Genomic DNA, 16,365 nt, shown 5'->3' with positions numbered 1-16,365 from the left:
AGTGTTTTGAGGAATGCACACGGCTGGTTAGTGCAGACAACGCCGTAATAAGCATGAGCATCCCCCTAATGCGTCTGCTGATGCAAAGTTTGACGCACATAAAGGAGCAGGCGTCTGCACCAGAGGAAGAGGAAAGCCTTGATGACAGTCAGCCATTGTCTGGTCAGGGCAGTGTACAGGACGAGGTAGCGGGCGAAGAGGAGGTGGAGGACGAGGAGGATGATGGGGATGAGTATATTTTTAATGCCGAACCTTTCCCGGGGGCACAGGAAATTGGTTGCGTGTCACGGCCGGGTTCTGGTTTTTTGAGGGACACAAGTGACGTAGATTTGCCTGCAACTGCCCCTCAACCAATCACAACCGGAGATTTGACAACTGGAACTTTGGCCCACATGGCGGATTATGCCTTACGTATCCTAAAAAGGGACACACGCATTACGAAAATGATGAACGATGACGATTACTGGTTGGCCTGCCTCCTTGATCCACGCTATAAAGGCAAATTGCAAAATATTATGCCACATGAGAACTTGGAACTAATATTAGCAACCAAACAATCAACTCTTGTTGACCGTTTGCTTCAGGCATTCCCAGCACACAGCGCACGTGATCGTTCTCACACGAGCTCCAGGGGGCAGCAGACTAGGAGTGTTAGGGGTGCACACATCAGAAGTGGCGTTGGACAGAGGGGTTTTCTGACCAGGTTGTGGAGTGATTTTGCTATGACCGCAGACAGGACAGGTACTGCTGCATCAATTGAAAGTGACAGGAGACAACATTTGTCCAGTATGGTTACTAACTATTTTTCATCCCTTATCGATGTTCTCCCTCAACCGTCATTCCCATTTGATTACTGGGCCTCCAAATTAGACACCTGGCCAGAATTGGCAGAATATGCATTGCAGGAGCTTGCTTGCCCGGCAGCAAGTGTCCTATCAGAAAGAGTATTCAGTGCTGCAGGTTCAATATTAACCGAAAAAAGGACTCGTCTGGCTACCCAAAATGTTGACGATCTAACATTCATTAAAATGAACCACAACTGGATTTCGAAATCTTTTGCCCCACCTTGCCCGGCCGACACCTAGCTTTCCTATGAAAAGCTCTTGCCTGTGAATTACTTTTCTAATGTCTAATTTGCTGCAGCTGATTGTACAGCATTCGACATGTTTACACCTCCCTAAATGGCAAAACTCCCCACACGGGGCCGTGGTATCGCGACTTGGCGCAAGCACCCGTGAGACTGCTGTTTGTCTGAAGAGGTGGGTGTGCTCGCTTTTGGTTGACGGCATTGCTACTGGGTCCCTCATAGTACAATGTAGTGTCTCTGGCGGTGGTGGTGCGCACCCAACGTCAGACACACCGTTGTAACATGAGGGGCCCTGGGGCGGTCCCGCCGGCCTCAAGAGAGTTCCCCCCTACCCCAGCTCAAAATGTGCTCTACCACGTCCAAAATTATGTCGCACAGCTCCACCAATCTTTAGTCTATTCGCTGACATCATTCAATGTCTGGCACTGACAATACAAATTTGTAGACATCTATGATGCAACTTAAAGTAGTCTGTGTCTGTGTCCTATATTGGCACCATTAAATAGTTACTGCCAAATTACTATGTCAGAAACTCAGTAGATGCGCCCACCCCTGTACCTAAGTATGCCACCTTTTTTTTTGTTGTGGTTGTTTTGCGAGACATTAACATCTATTTATATTTTGGGAGTACTGGGACAGACACTCCTTGCACTACTCCTCCACTCACCACCAAGCTGCCTGTGTATCCATGTAACCGCTGTAAAGCTGCCATGAGCCTATTGTTTGTTATTTTAGGCCTTTGATAGCCTGTCTGCGGTCCCTACTTTAAATACTCCTCCACTCACCACCAAGCTGCCTGCCCGTGTATCCATGTAACCGCTGTAAAACTGCCATAAGCCTATTGTTTGTTATTTTAGGCCTTTGATAGCCTGTCTGCGGTCCCTACTTTAAATACTCCTCCACTGACCACCAAGCTGCCTGCCCGTGTATCCATGTAACCGCTGTAAAACTGCCATAAGCCTATTGTTTGTTATTTTAGGCCTTTGATAGCCTGTCTGCGGTCCCTACTTTAAATACTCCTCCACTCACCACCACCAAGCTGCCTGCCCGTGTATCCATGTAACCGCTGTAAAACTGCCATGAGCCTATTGTTTGTTATGTTAGGCCTTTGATAGCCTGTCTGCGGTCCCTACTTTAAATACTCCTCCACTCACCACCAAGCTGCCTGCCCGTCTATCCATGTAACCGCTGTAAAACTGCAATGAGCCTATTGTTTGTTATTTTAGGCCTTTGATAGCCTGTCTGCGGCCCCTACTTGCAATACTCCTCCACTGACCACAATGCTGCCTGGAGTGCCTGCCTGTGTATCCATGTAACCGATGTAAAACTGCCATGACTGCCTACTGTTTGTTATTTTAGGCCTTTGATAGCCTGTCAGCAGCCCCTACTTGCAATACTCCTCCACTGACCACACCAATGCTGCCCGTGTACCCCTGGAACCTATTTAAAAGTTCATAGAGCCTAGTTATATATTTTATTTACTATTAATAAGGCCATGATGGACTACGCTGTACCACGCTACAAGCTAACCAGTCGACACTTCTTTTGCGAGAAAAGCCATCCCAACCCTCCACCAGCATGTAGAAGACCGCATTGTCCATGCACTCTGGCAATCTGTGAGTACAAAGGTGCACCTGACAACAGACGCATGGACCTGTAGGCATGGCCACGGAAGATTACGTGTCCATTACGGCGCAATGGGTTAATGTGGTGGATGCATGGTCCACAGGGGACAGCCTACTAAGTCTGTCTGCAGTCCCTAATTCAAATTGTCCTCCACTGTCTAAATCGGAGCTTCCACCTTCTGGCTTTCGGCCTATAGTATCAGAAATTAAACTGCATTTGGCCTTCAACTTTGGTTAGGGCCTACTAACGGCTTCTGCCCCTCCCTGGTGTTGCCCTCAACTAAATAAAGCTGAGCTTCAACCTTCTGCTCCAAATTACCATTTTGAAAAATGCAATAGGCTTTTCCGGCCTACTAAAGGTGTCTGTCTGTGTGCCCCTGCCTGGTGTTGCCCTCAACTAAATAAAGCTGAGCTTCAACCTTCTGCTCCAAATTACCATTTTGAAAAATGCAATAGGCTTTTCCGGCCTACTAAAGGTGTCTGTCTGTGTGCCCCTGCCTGGTGTTGTCCTCAACTAAATAAAGCTGAGCTTCAACCTTCCGGCTCTCATTAAGTGGTTTTAAAAAAAAAAATGGTGGTTAGGGCCTACTAACGGCTTCTGCCCCTCCCTGGTGTTGTCCTCAACTAAATAAAGCTGAGCTTCAACCTTCCGGCTCTCATTAAGTGGTTTTAAAAAAAAAAATGGTGGTTAGGGCCTACTAACGGCTTCTGCCCCTCCCTGGTGTTGTCCTCAACTAAATAAAGCTGAGCTTCAACCTTCTGCTCCAAATTACCATTTTGAAAAATGCAATAGGCTTTTCCGGCCTACTAAAGGTGTCTGTCTGTGTGCCCCTGCCTGGTGTTGTCCTCAACTAAATAAAGCTGAGCTTCAACCTTCCGGCTCTCATTAAGTGGTTTTAAAAAAAAAAATGGTGGTTAGGGCCTACTAACGGCTTCTGCCCCTCCCTGGTGTTGTCCTCAACTAAATAAAGCTGAGCTTCAACCTTCCGGCTCTCATTAAGTGGTTTTAAAAAAAAAAATGGTGTTAGGGCCTACTAACGGCTTCTGCCCCTCCCTGGTGTTGTCCTCAACTAAATAAAGCTGAGCTTCAACCTTCCGGCTCTCATTAAGTGGTTTTAAAAAAAAAATGGTGGTTAGGGCCTACTAACGGCTTCTGCCCCTCCCTGGTGTTGTCCTCAACTAAATAAAGCTGAGCTTCAACCTTCCGGCTCTCATTAAGTGGTTTTAAAAAAAAAAATGGTGGTTAGGGCCTACTAACGGCTTCTGCCCCTCCCTGGTGTTGTCCTCAACTAAATAAAGCTGAGCTTCAACCTTCCGGCTCTCATTAAGTGGTTTTAAAAAAAAAAAATGGTGGTTAGGGCCTACTAACGGCTTCTGCCCCTCCCTGGTGTTGCCCTCAACTAAATAAAGCTGAGCTTCAACCTTCTGCTCCAAATTACCATTTTGAAAAATGCAATAGGCTTTTCCGGCCTACTAAAGGTGTCTGTCTGTGTGCCCCTGCCTGGTGTTGCCCTCAACTAAATAAAGCTGAGCTTCAACCTTCTGCTCCAAATTACCATTTTGAAAAATGCAATAGGCTTTTCCGGCCTACTAAAGGTGTCTGTCTGTGTGCCCCTGCCTGGTGTTGTCCTCAACTAAATAAAGCTGAGCTTCAACCTTCCGGCTCTCATTAAGTGGTTTTAAAAAAAAAAATGGTGGTTAGGGCCTACTAACGGCTTCTGCCCCTCCCTGGTGTTGCCCTCAACTAAATAAAGCTGAGCTTCAACCTTCTGCTCCAAATTACCATTTTAAAAAATGCAATAGGCTTTTCCGGCCTACTAAAGGTGTCTGCCCCTCCCTGGTGTTGTCCTCAACTGAACAAAGCTGAGCTTCCACATTCTGGCTTTCGCCCTATACTATCAGATATTAAACTGCATTTGGCCTACTAGTGTGGTTAGGCCCTTGAAACAGTGTCTGCTGCTCTTGGGTTTGCTACTCCACTGAACAAAGCAATGCCGCCTGTTTAGTCCTGTTACCAATTTTGAACTGCATGTAGCCTACTTTATTCTTTGGCCCTATATCTGTTTCCTCCTCATCCTGCCCATTGCCCAGCCACTGCTAAATGAGTCTGCTGGTACATTGACCTAGACCACTACATTCCCCTTGTACTCTACACAGCCAGAATCTGTCCCTGCTGAAAGTAAGGTTCCCCTTCCCGCATGTTATACCACCTTACACAGGGACAAAGAGGAAGGTGCAGATGAAAGTGCAGGTTCCTTCATCAGGTGGGGGGGCATACTCGTTGGCGACGTCACTGGCACAGGGCCCCTCAGAGTACGCAAAAGTGTCGCTGCTGGTGGGAGGCGCCCCCGCCATGCAAACACACCGCCGTACTTTGAGGGGCCCTGTGCCAGTGGCAATGCGAACGAGTGGGCCCCCCCCTGCTTGCTCAGGATCACAGCACTTGCAACTTTTAAATACTTACCTTTCCCTGCAACACCGCCGTGACGTAGTCCGCATTTCCTGGGCCCACGAAAAACTTGAGCCAGCCCTACTCCCCCCACAACTTTCCCCCAATTCCCTATGCCCAACTATTATTATACAGTTAATTAAGATTGGCAAGCTTCAGAAACAAGAATGGATGTTTTTGGCATTAAAATGGGCACTGTAGGTGTTTTCCTGGCCTCCACTCACTGCCGACTATGCTTCCCCATTGACTTGCATTGGGTTTCGTGTTTCGGTCGATCCCCGACTTTTAGCGATAATCGGCCGACTGCACTCGACTCGACTCTGGACAAAATCGGGTTTCCCAAAACCCTACTCGATCTTAAAAAAATGAAAGTCGCTCAACCCTACCAGTGAGTACCTGTCAGGCAGGGGGGAAAGGAGGAACATCTGAGCTGCAGACAGAGGGTCCCTGTCAGGGGTGGGATCCTGACAGAGGCCTAGCGGGATAGAAAGCTACAGAGCTGCGCCTGCCCCACGTGCGGCAGTATCCAAAGAAAGGACATGAAGCGAACTGTGTTGTAGAGAGTGAGAAACAAAGTCACAGCACAAGGAGAAAACACCAGGAGGAGTTCTGCCCCGAGACAGGCAGCCTCCTTCTGAGGCGCGTAGCCGGTGGCCGGAACACCGAGGGAGTATTGACTCTACGCATTACTTCAGAGACCGGCAGGACAGTCAATTCCAAGTTGGCTGCCCAACCTTAATACCTAAGAAGGCACGGTGGCAAATTGTGGGGTCGGGGCGTCTCTAGGGTCCCTATAAACAAGCCTCAGGCCATCAGTCATACGGGTTTGTCCTATCCATACCATCAGGGGGACAGAGAGAAGACATCAGAAACATCCACGACAGTTGTGAGGACCTTACCGAGTTGCTCAGCAGGGAGGGACTACAACACACAGGCGCTAGTAGGGAGGCTACTGATTTCCACCTGGATAAGGGGACTCTGGATTTGCCTTCGGACCGGCCGGACTCTGCCTACCCTGTGGTCCGTACCCTGGACTGTTGATGGTGAAGCTTCCAGTAAAAGGTAAAGAGACTGCAACCTTGTGTCCTCACTATTCCCTGCGCCTCGCATCGTCCACCATTACCATCTACACTTCTGGGAAGCCCTGGGGATACACTTCACCTGTGGGAAGGTATACCATCTTGCTGCTATAACATCACCCCAGCGGACCCCTAAGCAGCGTCGGTCACCCTGCCCGAGTACCACAGGTGGCGTCACGAACACCGTACAAACTACACCTTTAATTGGATGCCCCTCAAAGGGCCACGGACCGGGTCAGGCTACCGTGACATCCCCAGAACCGAGAAGGACCCGGTACCGAGTATCCCATTGCCCTGACGTGGGGGCGATACATATATTCTGTACGCACCACACACACACACACACACACTGTATATGCTGTACGCACCACACACACACACACACACACACACACACACACACACACACACTCACACACACACTGTATACGCCATATGCAGCCTCTTGAGCGGTACCACCAGCGGAACAACGTCGCACCACACACACACAAACACACACTGTATATGCCGTATATAACACAAACACACACAGACTGTATATGCCATACACACCACACACACACTGTATACGCCACACACACACTGACACTGTATACGCCATATGCAGCCTCTTGCGCGGTACCACCAGCTGAACACCGTCGCGAACACACCGCTGCCGGGATCAGCCGAATGATTCACTTACCTCCGCCATCTTTGTACAGGAGGAACACATGCGCAGTTTTAATGTGAACCCGCTATCTGTCTGCACAAAGATTGCGGTGGTCTTATTTACTGTGCCTTCGCGAATTTCGTGCAGGTGCAGTGAATCATTCTGCTGATCCCGGCGGCAGATGCTCGACGTTTCTATAGGCAGAGGAAGCCGGTCACATTAAAGGGGTTTTCCCACGAACAAAAGTTCATTTAAAAAATTGTCTGTGTCTGACCGTGTACCGAACATACCATCACAGCTCCTGGGCAGGGGAGAAAGCAAAAGACAATACTAACATTACAGCAGGGGATCACAGAGGATTTCTTTTGTCAGGTAAAATATTTCACTGACTGTTTTTAAACAATATTTTACCTCACAAAATGTAACCTCTGCGATCTCCTGCTATAATGTCAGCATTGTCTTTTGCTTCCTCTCCTGCCCAGGAGCTGTGATGGTATGTTCTGTACACGGTCAGACACAGACAAATTTTAAAATGAACTTTCGTTCGTGGGAAAACCCCTTTAAAAAGCAAATATCAATGCCAACGTGCACACAGTAAAGAGGACACACAGGGGGGAGACAGCACAAACGAGAGAGCACATGAGGGAAGAAGACAGCACAGTGGTGGAGAGAGAGAGCAGACAAGGGGTAGAGCACATGGAGTACACAGCTCAAAGAAGAGATGACATGAGAGGAGAAGACAGCAGATGCGGGAGAGAGAAAGCGCACAGGGGTGAGAGAGACAGAGCACAGGGGGGAGACAGCTCAAACGGGACAGCACATGAGGGGAGAACACAGCACAGGAAGGAGAGAGAGAGCAGACAAGGGGGCTAGCACATGGGGTAGACAGGTCAAAGAAGAGAGCACAGACGGGAGAAGTCAGCACATGGGGAAAGAGAGAATGGATAGGTGGGTGATCACATGGGGGGAGAGATTCTGAACACTGCAAAGCCTGGCCCCATTGTGACATTACCACCCTCCCGAGGCGATAGCATCGGGCCTCCATCTAGTAATTAATATTTGCCAAATGCTAGAATAATGAGAGAGAGAGAATGTTTAAGTCATTTTTATTACTTACTGCAAAGTCAAAAGTTTACATAAACTAAGATTACTATACCTTTAACCCCTTAGTGACAGAGCCAAATTTTTGAAATCTGACCAGTGTCACTTTATGTGGTAATAACTCTGCTGCACTTCAACAAATCCCAGTGATTTTGAGACTGTTTTTTCGTGACACATTATACTTTATGATAATGGAAAATTTAGGTCAATATGTTTCGTGTTTATTTATAAAAAATATCAAAAATGTGAGAAAAATGTTAAAAAATTAGCAATTTTCAAAATTTGAATGAATATCCCTTTAATCCAGATGGTCATACCACAGCAAACCATTAATAAATAACTTTTCCCACATGTTGGCTTTACATCAGCATCATTTGTAAAATTTTATTTTATTTTGATAGCATTTTAGGAGGTTTAAAAATGTAGCAGCAATTTTTCATTTTTTCAGGGAAATTTGCTAAATTTATTTTTTTAGGGACTTATCCGTGTTTGAAGTGACTTTAGGGGTCTCATATATTGGGAAACCCCCAAACGTGATACCATTTTAAAAACAGCACCCCCTGACATATCGAAAACTGCTGTCAGGTAGTTTATTAACCCTTCAGGTGTTTTACAGGAATTAATGCAAAGTGGCATGACAGAAATGAAAATGTGTATTTTTACCACCTAAATGCCTCTAACTTCTGAACAGATTACTACAGCCGGCAGACTGTAAGGCCGCTATTTGGTCATGAATTGCCATGGCAAACATCAGGACCCCACAATCATGATCTGAGGGCACCAATTGGGATAAAGAGGGAGCCCCCACACTCTGTTAACCATATATATAATGATGTAGTCACTATTTACAGCAGCATCTAAGGGGTTAAACAGATTTGGACGGTGCAAACACTGATCTTGGCTGATGCAGAAAGTTGTCAGCTATAGTGTACAGCCGACAGCTGCTGGATTGTCACCTGTATGGGGAGGCTATTCTCTTATATGTCAGGTCAGTTAAAAGACGTATTGGCTGTAACTGCCCATATGATGTCATGTGTTTGGAAGTTTCTGACGATCTTTTTTTGGCAACATCTGAGTAAGGCTGGAGTCACATTAAACGTATAAAAAGCCTGTCCGATTCTCACTGCCGCGAGACACATGAGTGTAATGCGAGTACAAAACAAATTTTTACACCTAGCATCCGATTTACATCCGATTGCAATGCGATATTAACATGAGTTTTTACATAGAGCAATTCTCGATGTCATTTACACATCGTTTTCAAAGGAAATATTCTTCAAAACATATATATATATAATAGAATAATATATAGAGATGTCAGTGACACACACACACACACACACACACACACACACACACACACACACACACACACACACACACACACACATATATATATATACAGTACAGACCAAAAGTTTGGACACACCTTCTCATTTAAAGATTTTTCTGTATTTTCATGACTGAAAATTGTACATTCACACTGAAGGCATCAAAACTATGAATTAACACATGTGGAATTATATACTTAACAAAAAGGTGTGAAACAACTGAAAATATGTCTTATATTCTAGGTTCTTCAAAGTAGCCACCTTTTGCTTTGATGACTGCTTTGCACACTCTTGGCATTCTCTTGATGAGCTTCAAGAGGTAGTCACCGGAAATGGTCTTCCAACAATCTTGAAGGAGTTCCCAGAGATGCTTAGCACTTGTTGGCCCTTTTGCCTTCACTCTGTGGTCCAGCTCACCCCAAACCATCTCAATTGGGTTCAGGTCTGGTGACTGTGGAGGCCAGGTCCTCTGGCGTAGCACCCCATCACTCTCCTTCTTGGTCAAATAGCCCTTACACAGCCTGGAGGTGTGTTTGGGGTCATTGTCCTGTTGAAAAATAAATTATGGTCCAACTAAATGCAAACCGGATGGAATAGCATGCCGCTGCAAGATGCTGTGGTAGCCATGCTGGTTCAGCATGCCTTCAATTTTGAATAAATCCCCAACAGTGTCACCAGCAAAGCACCCCCACACCATCACACCTCCTCCTCCATGCTTCACGGTGGGAACCAGGCATGTAGAGTCCATCCGTTCACCTTTTCTGTGTCGCACAAAGACACGGTGGTTGAAATCAAAGATCTCAAATTTGGACTCATCAGACCAAAGCACAGATTTCCACTGGTCTAATGTCCATTCCTTGTGTTCTTTTGCCCAAACAAGTCTCTTCTGCTTGTTGCCTGTCCTTAGCAGTGGTTTCCTAGCAGCTATTTTACCATGAAGGCCTGCTGCACAAAGTCTCCTCTTAACAGTTGTTGTAGAGATGTGTCTGCTGCTAGAACTCTGTGTGGCATTGACCTGGTGTCTAATCTGAGCTGCTGTTAACCTGTGATTTCTGAGGCTGGTTACTCGGATAAACTTATCCTCAGAAGCAGAGGTGACCCTTGGTCTTCCTTTCCTGGGGCGGTCCTCATGTGAGCCAGTTTCTTTGTAGCACTTGACGGTTTTTGCCACTGCACTTGGGGACACTTTCAAAGTTTTCAAATTTTTCAAATTCTAACAGTCTAATCAGTAGGACTATCAGCTGTGTATCCTCCAGATTTCTGCTCACCACTGATGGTCCCAACCCAATTTATAAGGCAAGAAATCCCACTTATTAAACCTGACAGGGCACACCTGTCAATTGAAAATTTCCGGTGACTACCTCTTGAAGCTCATCAAGAAAATGCCAAGAGTGTGCAAAGCAGTCATCAAAGCAAAAGATGGCTACTTTGAAGAACCTAGAATATAAAACATATTTTCAGTTGTTTCACACTTTTTTGTTAAGTGTATAATTCCACATGTGTTAATTCATAGTTTTGATGCCTTCAGTGTGACTTTACAGTTTTCATAGTCATGAAAATACAGAAAAATCTTTAAATGAGAAGGTGTGTCCAAACTTTTAGTCTGTACTGTATATATATTAGATAGATTGATAGAAAAAAAGGCAGCAATGCAGCAGCCACATACCGTAAAATCACAGCAGGAGCCGATAGGATAGAATAGATTAATTTCATACAGCATATACACATAGTATAGATAGATATACAGATGTCTGTGACATATACAATTAGTACAGTGTGTGTGCAGCTTACTGTACATGTATTTAATTAATAAAAGATTATTTTTCTGAAAAAATGGTGTGGGCATCCTGCATAATTTTCTTAACCAGCAGAGGGAAAGTCGATGGCTGGGGGCCGATGTTTATAGCCTGGGAAGGGGATAATACCCATGGAGCTTGCCAGGCTATTAATATCAGCTCACAACTGTATAATTAGCCTTTACTGGCTATTAAAATAGGGGATCACCCAAAAAAATGACGTAGAGTCCTCCTATAATTAATAATCATCGAATGCTATGCAGGCAGCTGTGGACTGATATTAATAGCCTAGGAAGGAGCCATGGATACTGCCCCCCCAGGCTAAAAACATCATCTCTCAGCCGCCCCAGAAAAAGTGCATTTATAAGATGTGCCAATTCTGGCACTTAGCCTCGCTCTTCCCACTTGCCCTGTAGAGGTGGCAAGTGGGGTGATAGTGTTGGGTTGATGTCACCTTTGTATTGTCAGGTGACATCAAGCCTCAATGTTAGTAATGGAGAGGTGTCTATAAGGTGCCCTCATTACTAACCTCATAGTCATATCGTAAAAACACAGACACCAAGAAAAAAGTCCTTTAATTGAAAGAATGACACAGACTCCTTTAATAAATCTTATTTAGACCATACTTACGACCTCGCCCATTCCACCGACGCCATTGTCTTCTGCAAAAAAGTTTAAAAAAACAAACAACAATATTCCTCACCTTTCCACAGAGAAGATGATAATCCATTTGTCCCAAAACGGGTCTAACTGTGCTACATATAGATGGCAGGCTGCATGGTTGCATAATGCGAACATAAAGCCTGTCATCCAGCAGAGACACTGAGCACGGTGTTCAGTGTTTCCATGTGAACTCCTATTCCCTGTTTGACAGTACCGCGAGCCTGAGAAAGTTCTCCTGCTCATGGTGCCGCCAGACAGGTCATGGGAGTTCACAGCCAATGAACTCATTTCACCTTCCTTATGTCAGCGCAGGTGCCGTGGGAAAATTTGGTCCGAGTGCTGTGTGATTTTTTTTTGCACCCATAGGCTTGCATTGGTGAGTCTCGGCCGAGTCTCAGTGCCAATCGCAGCATGCTGCTATTTTACCCGCATGTCGAATACACCTGAGGAAAAAAAAACGTGATGTGGGCTACCCCATAGATTAGCACTTGGCTGAGTGCTATGCGGTGTTTTCTGTCATAGCACTCAGCTGTATTCTACGGTAGTGTGACTCCGGCCTTAATTAGAGACACTCCTGCAGATGTATTTTAATGCACACCTGAAACACATTGCTTCTTTGTGCAGCATTGATCTCATAGCTATCTCTCTATCCCATATCTAGCTAATATCTATCTCATATCTATGTATTATCTATCTATCTATCTAACGAAAAGAAACGTATGTACTGGGATATAAACTCATGTGCATGCAGCATGTAAGCACATGTTCACACAAGCCACTAAACAGAAAAAACCAAAGACAGAAATATAATGATCAAATACCCTGTAGTAAATAAATAGCATAGTGCATGAAAATAATATACGGTATTTAGTTAACATGTTTTTTTTGCTTTTTTTATTCGAAAGCCTTCCTGCCACTCCACGGTAACCGTAATTGGGACAGTCCTAACTCTAATATTGTAAACCTTATCGATCCAATATCTATCTATCTTTTTATCTATCGATCTATCTATCATTTATCTATCTATCTTTCTATCTATCATCTATCTATCTATCTATCTATCTATCTATCTATCTATCTATCATTTATCGATCTATCTTTCTATCTATCTATTTATTACCTTTCTATCTATCATCTATCTATCTATCTATCTATCTATCATCTATCAATCTATTTTTCTATCATCTATCTATTTATTATCTATTTATCTATCATCTATCTATTATCTATTTATTATCTATCGATTTAATATCTATCATCTATCTTTTTATCTATCTATCTTTATTTATGCTTCCATCTGTCACTTTATCTACAGGATATAAAGTGTGAACAAGGTTATTTTACTATTGCGGCAGGTGTTACTATGTAATCACGGTGTTCTTTATGGTTTATGTCTGCACCTTTCAGTAGGTTACGCATTAAACAGGAAATTTATTGTAGTTGATAATTGTTTGTAAATGTGTTTGTGTCACCAATTTTATTTCAGAGTGGGTGTGGGTGGGAAACAGAGGAACATTTAAAGAGCTGACACAGACCTGTCCTATTCTGTCTCTAAAATGGGCAAAGTGCTGAGCGTGCATTTCCCACCCACCTACTCCCCACTTCTCTGTTAGCAAACACAATGCAGGACTTCGCCTTTGCGCATTAGTTCCCATAAGTATTGTATATTGATTATGGGATCTTTTCAGCAAGCTTTAAAGCACTGCACCCAAATGATTCTATCTGTACACAGATATTAAACCTCCCACAAGTCATGCGATCTGTCTATTTATCTACATATATATAAAAAAGAAATACATTTGGTGCATCATAGGCTTTAAAGACAGAAATCATATGAGTAGATGCAGATTTGTGCTAAGATTTGTGCCTTTTTTTGTCTTTAGGTATTGAATTTTTTTCTTTTTATGGTTGATATGATCTTAGCCTTTTTTTTTCATTTTACAGAAAACCAATTACCCTGACTACAGGGAGTGATCATGTGTAACAGAAGGAGAACATACAACTTTAACTCATTGCAGATGAGCCCCTGGCCACAGTGCAAAATCAAGACTCCAGTGCTGTAAAGCAGCAATTACAACCCTACTCCTAATTACTGGGCTTCTAAGTTCTCTTGTTAGTAAGTTGTTGTTTTCATCTCCCTGCTATTAACTTTCATGTTAACATGTGACAAAACTGTAACCGCAAACATTTTGTGTAACCCCCGAGAGCCTGCACTCCGCGTACGATACTAGAAGACTTTTTACATACTTGCAAGAGAAGAAGAAGAAAGAAATTGAAGATGCAAGTCCAAATATGAGAATAAGATATACAACTTTATTAGTCAAATACATTAAAAAGTATGGGGTGTGGAAAACGGCTGGTAGTGCAACAGACGCAATAAGGCGCGACACTCACATATAAGTTGTGGACATATAACGAAATTATGATGGATAATTTCCATAGGTGATTAACACTGGTGTAGAGACCAGTAAGGATAAGGATAGAAATGGTAAAGTTAATAAAGTGCTAATAGTGCTATAACCTAAATCCATATGCTGGTGTCATCACATTATGTGCATTAACCACTGAGATGTATCGATACATGCAGACAATGTAAAGAGCAGAGTATATCTTATGAACAGCATGAATAGCTGAAAAAAGTGCATGTGCATGTGTCTGTGCTACGGGTCCAAAGTCATAGAGGGATCACTGTGAAAAGAATAGGTATATATAATATATTAGGGATTGGCCATAGAATATGTAACATAAAAGTTATTTAATAGAACCCTTAGCAAACTGTACCTGTATGGCAGTGGATGATGTGTAGCGAAGAAGCATCTTCCCCGACGCGCGTTTCGCCGTCTTCCTTCATCAGGGTACTCAGTCATTTATAATTGGGGTCCAGAGTGCAGACAGTGATACTATCTTCCTGATAAGGACTTATGAGGAAGGTGAGGACTCACCACTGGTCATGAACAGGATGGGCTAAGACCACTGGGAGGTTTAGCACTGCCCACCACCTCCCCCTCTCTAATATTAGGAAATTAGCATCTGCCCCATGGGGGTTTTACCTTCTTCTGTAGTAACATATTAGGTTATATGTTGAATTCGGTGGACTTGTGTCTTTCTTCAACTTTACAGATAACCTGGACATGCCGTCAGATCTGTGGACAGCCTGGTATAGAGAAGAAGCTGATCAGCTCGTCCTGCTCTATAACATCCTGCCTGCGGATCAGAAACCATTTTCAACATGACAGGTTCCTTTTAAAGCTATATTATGAAACTGTGTTCTAGAATGCCATTGTTTCCCCAGTACAATGCTGTGAATATGACCATTTTATGTTACTTTCATGTCACGTTAGACTCCTGATGTCTGTAAAGCGTTGTAGAATTAATGGCGCTGTATAAGCAAGAAAAATAAATACATTTATCCTATTATTTTACTGTCCTTTAGCTCTGTAAACATATGGTGATATTATTTTGTTGGAAGATATCTTTATATGTTATGTGTTGTTTTTTTTAAAGTAAAACTACATTTTTATTTCTTGAATCCTAACACTAATGTCATGTCACATTACATTACCCCACCCCGTCATAGGATTACATGGACACAATGAGGTGGAATGGGACTAATGACAGCTAAATATGTTTCTTCTTTATAGCTTTAGCATGTGAGCACGTTGCACGGCAATGTGAAGTTGGATGATGTGTTTTGTAAATTATGGGTCATTTTCTGCTTTAAACCAGTGGTGATGCCCAGTTTGCAGCAGGTGGCTGTGGTGCAGCCCCAGGTCCTAGGAGAAGGCAAATTATAGGGTGCAGCCACCTTCTCCCATGATAATCTGACAAGAATAAACCAATTTCCGTGATCATAAAGAATAGATGAGCCGCTCTGTTTTGTCCTCTGTTCCGTGCGCACTGCAGTACATTTCCCATTTATCCATGTTTATGTATATGTATGCATATTTGGACTTTCTCCTAATTCATTCAAATTAATTTTACCAAAAACAATAAAACTAAACTGTGTCAGTTGTTGCCTGGTAGCTCTAAAAATGACTAATACAGACAGGCTTTGAGCAAGCAACTCCATTTACCAGATCCCAAAGGTTGCCTTGGCCTTCGCATTTAACTCCAGTACAGGAATCTGAACTTCCACAGGGACCTATGGGTTGGAGCCATGGAGTTGGCTGCTGGCCGGTGGTGCAGTCTGGCAGGAGTGATCAAGTAGCTAGGTCAGAACTAGGAGGGCAGGAGGGAACTTACGATACAAAAGCGTAAAACAGGTGAATCTTTAGTAAACAGGCTTAAGTCAAATCTGAGAGGACTGATAACGAAAAAAATCAAAAGGCAGGAAATGGGACAAGATCAAGATGGAAAAAACAGGGCTGGACTGGGGAAGTAAACCAGGGCTAGTAAAACTGACAACTTCTAGTAGCAAACTATGAGTATTAGTAGGGTGTGGTACTGTTCTAAAGGTATAGAGCTGGAGTGACAGAGGCTTCATATCTGGAGCCTAATTTGCATATCAATTAAAACTTTGATTTCTCAGTAATGGAAGAATGGACTGGCTATATAAAGGTGTTTCTGGACTTGTCTTTGAAAGAAC

The 16,365-nt window shown here is 43.8% G+C and overlaps 1 long non-coding RNA gene across 1 annotated transcript in view; it reads left to right on the top strand.

Moving 5' to 3' along the window:
* LOC143818498 (uncharacterized) overlaps positions 1–13,874 on the top strand; it is a 34,593-nt gene extending 20,719 nt beyond the window's left edge. Inside the window, exon 3 of the long non-coding RNA XR_013224576.1 lies at positions 13,725–13,874. This is a non-coding gene — a long non-coding RNA (uncharacterized LOC143818498). The remainder of the gene's footprint in view (positions 1–13,724) is intronic.
* Positions 13,875–16,365: the final 2,491 nt, after the last annotated feature.

Source organism: Ranitomeya variabilis, chromosome 3 (genome assembly GCF_051348905.1).
Source record: "Ranitomeya variabilis isolate aRanVar5 chromosome 3, aRanVar5.hap1, whole genome shotgun sequence".
Classification (NCBI taxonomy): Eukaryota; Metazoa; Chordata; class Amphibia; order Anura; family Dendrobatidae; genus Ranitomeya; species Ranitomeya variabilis.
The sequence above is the reverse complement of the archived record's forward strand: the minus strand, read 5'-3'. Positions and strand labels throughout refer to the sequence as shown.